This window comes from Ostrinia nubilalis, chromosome 18 (assembly GCF_963855985.1).
Source record: "Ostrinia nubilalis chromosome 18, ilOstNubi1.1, whole genome shotgun sequence".
In the NCBI taxonomy this organism is placed as follows: Eukaryota; Metazoa; Arthropoda; class Insecta; order Lepidoptera; family Crambidae; genus Ostrinia; species Ostrinia nubilalis.
In genome coordinates this window covers 2,687,797-2,695,563 of record NC_087105.1, presented here as the reverse complement: position 1 = coordinate 2,695,563, position 7,767 = coordinate 2,687,797, and the positions used below count along the sequence as shown (strand labels likewise).

At 36.4% G+C, this 7,767-nt stretch overlaps 1 long non-coding RNA gene across 1 annotated transcript; it reads left to right on the top strand.

Annotated features, from left to right (window-relative positions):
* The first annotated feature begins 3,856 nt into the window (after positions 1–3,856).
* On the top strand, positions 3,857–7,117 carry LOC135080358 (uncharacterized). The gene is made up of 2 exons (XR_010258985.1): positions 3,857–3,982; positions 6,828–7,117. It is a non-coding gene; the product is annotated as an uncharacterized LOC135080358 (long non-coding RNA).
* Positions 7,118–7,767: the final 650 nt, after the last annotated feature.

Below are 7,767 nucleotides of genomic sequence, written 5' to 3'. Positions count from 1 at the left end.
ACAAGGCTTGGAAGCATGTAGGTAACAAGCCATTGGACGTGGAGAGGGTCATTAATTATACGTATATTTTCTACATTGCCGAACTTTAGTGCGAGAACGGTTTGTCCAAAACATATGAATTTGGTCTTATTCAATGCAGGATTAAGTGCCCTTTAACCGTCATGAAGACCACTTTTCGATAGGGTAAGTCCTTTACGCGGTATAACCGGAAAACCGAAAAAACGCCCCTTTCGGGGGCCCCCACCACTTAAGCACAACTCCGTCGAAGTCGAAAACTTAGGAGAGTCTTAATGGGCAACCAATGAAGCCATTAAAGCAAAAAAATCTTTTGTAGGAATTATTTCCGATTTAATCAATATTTGTGTTTAATTCTACTGGCCTAATAGGTTTAAAAAAATAGAGAATAAATCACCAAACTCCTCTACAAAATACATTTTATTTTTATTTTTAAATGTTTAACTTAAATAAGTAATAGTAATTACTCAGGCTGGGTTGCACCATCTTACTTTAACTTTGACAAACGTCAAAAATCTGTCAAACTCCATACAAAAAACACCGGTTATTGTTATAATTATGTAGGTAGTTACGGTCAAAGTTAGGTGGTGCAGCACAGCCTAACAATTTATTTCGCAATTTTCTTTCCTGTAAGTTTAAGGTGTAGGTAGCTAAATGAAGACGTGCTTATTCTAGGTCCTTGCTTAAGGGTCAAGGGTCACTCGTCAGGGGAATCCCTCGTAACTGGTTGTCACGTCACGCCAGTATGATTAACGTCTCAAGAAACGACGTGTCTAGGGTGTGACAAATCTCTGTGTCAGTTACTTTACCATGCTTTAATAAAGTGCAAACGACAACACAGTAAAGTGTTACATTTGGTGACTAAACAGTACCTATTACGAGTGCTTAAAAAGCCAAAGTGTATTCCATAATGTTTACTGAAAACGTCAGCAGAGGACACATACCATAACACTGAAGAAAAATTTGATTTGATTTCCAAATCCCCATGGAACAAACTGTAGGGTTTGATGTTCAAAAGCAGACATACAATCTTGAGTCATAGAGCGATTTGTATAATACGAGTACCACGTGGTGTTGAAAAGTTAGTAATAATAATCTATTTGAGGAATTTTAGTATAATTTTAATTTGAAAAAAAAAAGACACATCATCGTAAAAAAATGTGAAAGCCTTCTTTTAAATTTATTTTAAACCTATACCAGAAGACTTCCCATAGCCATAGATTTTTAGAATATCAAGAAATTTTCCAAAAATAAAATAAATTCTCACGCCTGATAACACAAATTCAGCTGAAGAAAACGCAACCCTCTAATTTTGTCACGCGTTCAATTTAGATAGCACCACACAGCGCTTCCCGGACGATCTGACTTGACAATCTAAGTTTTTTCAATTACATAGACCATTTTTGCGGCAGTAAAAGGGCTTGGACAAAAAGAATTTGACTTTTATCTTGTCTGCTTGCCGTTTCATGTTTACGAGATGTCATAAAGCTAATACCACCTTTTGTTCGTCCCCTTTTTTTCCTGGAAAAGGGGAAGTTTGCAGGGTACACTGTTTGGACTCCCTTGATGGTTACAAAGAAAGGACATTGTGTTAACAAAAAACTAGAGCGTTAAACGTACTTTGTGTTTCAAATCTGTTTTTTACAGCTTCAAGTTTTGAGTTTTTGCTGTAATTGCTTCGTTCGGTCGAGTTTTGTATTGCTTGTAACTACCGTGGCCCAAAAGCAGATTTGGAGATCATCGGTTCGTATTCTAGGAATATGAAGAGGTAGGTAATTTTAACTTGATGTAGAATATATTGTCACTTGCTCATAAATCTTACTATAACGTGCCGTAACAGAGTTTATACATATTCATCAAAATCAATGCGGACGGAGCCACGAGTAAACAAATAGTAAAATATTATTTTCAACAAAGCAATTTCACCGTTCTAATTGATTTTTCACATTATACAAAATCAAAGAACAGTTGGTGATTATGTAATAAAAAAAGAAACCAGTTAGTGCATCTTACTATGCGTCAAAAAAGATTCGCTCAACTCAAAATGATCCGATCGGATCAAATATTCTTTTCAGGACACCAAGAAGGTTAAAAAGTCTTTCAAAAAACTAATAAAAATTAATTATTATTAAAAAAATATATTTATGTAAAGATTTCTTAGAATAAAGAGGTGCCTGAACTTCCCCTATTCACAAAGACATTATTATGACGCTATAACACCTCAATAAAAAGAAAATAAAACATAATTCTGGTACTACTCGATTATTCACGCGCCTTTGACACGATTAACCCAACAGTCCTTCTAGCTAAACTAGCATACTATGGTTTTGATCCCCCAGCTCTAAAATGGTTTGCTAGTTACCTGTCAGACCGAACTCAATACGTTGAAACTCGAAACGATGATGGCTCAACATCAGCTTCTGTCACTGCTAGTATGATCCGCGGCGTCCCCCAGGGGTCTATTTTGGGTCCGTTGCTTTTTATATTATATACTGCCGATATCACGAAGAATATAATAGACTGTAAATATCACCTATATGCCGATGATCTTCAGATATACATCTCATTTAAACCTGAATCAACTTCCTCTGCTATAGTTAAATTAAATGAAGATTTGAATCGTGTTAGCCTGTGGAGCGATAGGCACAACTTAGTTTTAAATCCAAATAAATCAAAATATATAATCTTAGGTTCCAAAAGTGGTATCGCGGCAGTTTCTGCCAAAAGTCCACGTGTCTCTATGATGGGTGCATGTTTGGAACAAGTAGTACAAGCTCGCAATCTGGGTTTACTTATGGATGGAAGGCTACTATTTGAAGGACACATACTGGAAATAATGAAAAATTGTTTTTATAGGCTCAAAGTTTTATATAGAATCCGCAAATACATCGATATAGAGACAAGAGTTAGCTTATGTGAGTCACTCGTCCTTTCAAAACTCAATTATTGTGACACTGTTTTTGGTGGATGTTTGTTAGTACGGACAAGGAAAGTGATTCAACGTATTCAGAATGCTTGTGCGCGGTTCTGTTTTCCAATACCTCCACGTTCACACGTTACTCCGTTTCTGAACCGTAACAGACTTTTGAACATGGCCGCTAGACAAAAACTGCACTTTGCTTCATTGCTTTTTGAAGTCATCAACAAACAGGAGCCTTCATACTTGTTCTCTAAACTGAGAGTTGCTCAGCGTAAAATAAGGATCGCCTCTCGCCTTATGTGCCCAGAGCACAGAACAGCTGCTTTTCGTGGCAGCTTTCGATATTCTGCCACGAAATGTTGGAATAACTTACCGCCGCCAATTCGAAACTCCAAATCAAATGCTACTTTCAAACGTAATTTAAAGAAATTTCTATTAGACGAACAAATGTCTATTGCCTGAGTAGTTGTTCTGCATCTCTTCCCTTTATTACACAAACATAACTTTTGACACATCTAGCACTTTCTGTTGACACACACACAAGCCACATACACCCAACACACACACCTAACACATACACCTAACACACACCTAACACACACAGCTAGCACACACACCTACAAATTTATGTAATCGTTGAAGTTTTGTATAAGTTTATATAATTTTAAAATAAAAATGCCAATGTTTATGACGTCCAATGTGACGCTCTCTTAAAAAAAAAAGTGGCCTCCGCAGAATAACAGCGTCCTGTTCTGGGTCTACCCCAGAGCAGGACACAATGCTGAGCGGATGCCATTTTGGTCCACAAATGTTCAAGTATTGTAAACTGTATACTGTAATAATTTAATATGTTGGGCCAAATAAAATATTTTCTTTCTTTCTTTCTTTCTTTCTATAATTTTCCTCACATTATCAGTACTAGTCATAGCGGAACGTTGCGTTCTTTTAGTAATTTTATATTTTCTTACAAAATGAAGTCAATATTGATGTTTTTCGCGATCGCTGTGTGCAGTGTGACGTCATTTAACGATTATGGAATACCTACAAGTAAGTTATAATCAATTTCTTTGTTAAATATTCATATGTGGCAAGTGTGATAGTGAGAATTTATTCTTCATCACCATCACGCTAAGAGTAGGCGCACACCGTAGATTTTTAGTTGGCCGATAGTTGTGCCCGATTTTAAATTGTATGAAGAATCGGCCAAATCGAATCGGCGTAGTGTGCGCACTCCCATACATGCCCATACTGATCAACTGCCCGACTAAACTATCGGCCGACGAAAAATCAACGGTGTGCGCCTACTCTAAGCCAGTCGACTGCAAGATAAAGGCCTCTCCAAAATACATGCCTTAATTAATATCCTGTCTCTTTAATTAAACCCATACTGGTTTTGTCAAGGTAGGTATTACAATTAGGACTTTGACATTTGCTCATTTACATTTATAGTAATATTTTAGAGTGGAAAGATTCAATTGTTTGTATTGAATATTGACATTGACTCCTAAGGAAACTATTTGAAAAAATATTTCATCTTTAGAATCCTACATTATTTCTGATATTATAGACGGTACGAAGTTCGCCAGGGCAGCTAGTGAAACATTAAAATCATTTTTTTTTATCCACAACGAAGAAGCTCTTGGCCTGTATCTCACCTGATGGTAAGATTGGCCTCACTGTATGTAGTCAGGTAGAAAATGTAATGTTTAATTTTGATGCTATCGACCTGTTACTATACGATGTGTAAAATAATTTTAGTTAATACCTAAATATTGTACGAGTATTTTTTATAATTCACACCTGTTCATACAGTTGCAGTATCACGATTTTGCTACGTGCAACTTAACCCTTACACGCTTATAACTAATCCAAACCATAAAATTATTTTTTCTTTAGTTATATCTATTTATTTTAGTCTAATTTAACATAAAAGTAGTACAGAAAATATAAGTGCTATGTATTTCAGTGTTTTTCAGTAGGGGACACATATGTCCCTATATGCGTTAAGGTATACATTGCCTCATATATTGGAAATAAAATACTTCGACGCTTTTGTTGCAAAATAAATACAAACCACACTAAAAATACAAATGAAATTTAATCAATAAGCATAATATTAATATTTATAATAAGAAATTTAAAATAGATACGTATTTTTATGTTTGATCCTCATCTCATCATAGACATCTTTCTTGAAGTTAGTAGACCTACCTAGTTTGACTGTTTGTTCCAAGAACAACTTTGAGTGTAGAGTCTCTAACTTTCAAAGGAGTGCTGTAACACGGATATTTGACATAATTTTTTCGTCTTGTCCTCATTTATTTTGAATCCCATTTATTGAGAGCCTCTACTGAGGCCATAGAGCATTGATTCTAGGTCTTCCAAGGTCTCAGCCGTGCCGTGACTACAATCGTTGAATCTTACTCGGGGGGACAACATCCGAGAAGCTTCGCGACATCTTCTTATCAAAAATACCGCAGTGTCTCAAGACCTTTGATAGAAAGTCTTTGACCAATGTGTGTTGGCAGTGATGGCGTGCGGAACGGAGACGTGTTCCTTCACTATGGGCCTCATGAGAAGGCTCAAAGTCACCCAAAGTCTGATGAGGAGATCCGCAGGAGAGCCAAAGTAACAGACATAGCCCGCAGAATTGTCAAACATTCGCGGCAGTGGGTAGGGCACAGCTCGCAGAAGTGAGGGCAGAAAATTTCTCAAGTGGCGCCCACGGATAGGAGGACGCAGTGTGGCAAGCCTCATGTTCCACCACGCCACGATCGTTGTGGAAGTCCTCAGGGGAGCAGAGCAGTAGTAGACGCCCTTTTATCTAGGAGGAAACCATCCTCATTGTCGCTATCATCAGTCATCATGACTTCATGACTTCCAAAATTTCGTCTTTCCTGAGCGAATATTTTTATGTCGATTTGAAGACAAATGGTTTACAAATAAATGTATGAATATTGTAATAAAACATCGATATAAACATACAAATTATAACGACGCAAACAATATCTTTAGTAAGAACCAAGTTTCCCTTGACGCATATAGGGACACCCGTGTCCCAATTAGATTTTTACATAATATTCCTAACTCGTACGAAGATAAACGAAAATATGCAATGAAACGATAAGTATACTTACCATTGAATGTAAAATTGGAAGAAACACAGTGGCAGAAAGCCGATAAGTAATAAAAAAATATTTTTAAATTTTGACGTCTAACGAATTTTTTTTTCACATGTTGTGCCAGTATTTTTTTATACATATAATCGAGTTTTTTATAATTTCTAGCGCATAATCATAAAAGGTAATAATAAAATTTAAGAATATTAAACTACAAATGGTTTAACTTAACCAGTATTACTGTAAATCGTTAAAACTATGTGGGGACAAATGTGTCCCATATGCGTGAAAGGGTTAAATGTTAAACTTTGATAAAAGGCTCAATATAAATTGAATTAAATTATTATGTGCTCGCGACATTGTCATAAAGAGTATTAATTTATTGACTCAACTGTAATTAGTAGGTTATGCTATTTTAATAGCTATGTTCAAGCAAAGTACAGTGTTGACTGATACTAGGTACAACTCTTGAACTAAAACTATTTGACTGCTGTTAAAGATCGTTTCATCCACGAAGACGCGCCCCACCATTCTTCCACTAATGTTTGAGTGTTATCGGTACACGCTAAATTATCCATGAGTGCACACGCACACTACAATATTGACGCTCGGATTGCTCGGATCAAACTGCCCGCACCCCGCGCTTCCCTCGACCAAAAATTGGTGGGGCGCGTCTTTGTGGATAAAACGATCTAGTATGCTGTGTATGGCATAAAAATAAAGACTGTAAATTCAATTCCGTTCACTCATCTTTTTTGTTTCATTGCTTACAGGGAACTGTCCTCCAGGCGAGCACACAGTGCTATACTGCCCACAAAAGGCGGAACCTACATGCGACGACCCGACTCTACGCGATCTAGAGTTTGGAGCGTGCGATATTCCCGACTGCTTCTGCAATGAACCCACTGTGCGAGACACCAGCACAGGGGGATGTGTTGCGTTGTCTGATTGTCCAAAAAAGTGTGATCGATGAAGAAAAAGAAAGATTTTTATGAATCGACTCTAATTTTAAAAAATACATTTATTGTATACAAATAAACAAAAATGTTGTTCATTTTACTTATTTACCTTTTTTAATATCCAAAAATACATGGTCTGATGAGATTCACATTCCACTCTTTTTGACGGGTGGAAAGTACCGCTAACCGCGGGGAAAGCTATTTTTATTAACTTATCTAAGTTTTACGCCTTTGGACTCTACACGATCAAAGATTGCAGCATACAATTTTCCAGACAGATTAAAAAAAATTAGATTAGTGACACTTTTCTAAAATAAATAAAACTAAAATACAATCTAAAAAAAATATAAATAGAAAATTTTTTAGTATACGTAATATAGATAATGTATCAATGTAATATTAAACATCTGCATCAGCTTATAATAGGAAATGGACTGCTATCCTCTTGCACCATAAAAGTGTAGGTACAATATTTTAATGTAGAGTCTCGTCGTAAAATGACATTACAACTACACAATAACGACTACATTACTACTATGTTACTATTTACCTTGATATGCCGTCATCTACGTTTTTGTAGAAGAAACAATGTTTTAATCTCACTTTTATAAGGTACTAGCTTTCCGCCCGCGGCTTCGCCCGCGTGGAATTTTGTCTGTCACAGAAAAACTTTATCGCGCGCGTCCCTGTTTCAAAAACCGGGATAAAAACTATCCTATGTTCTTTCCCGGGACTCAAACTATCTCTATGCCAA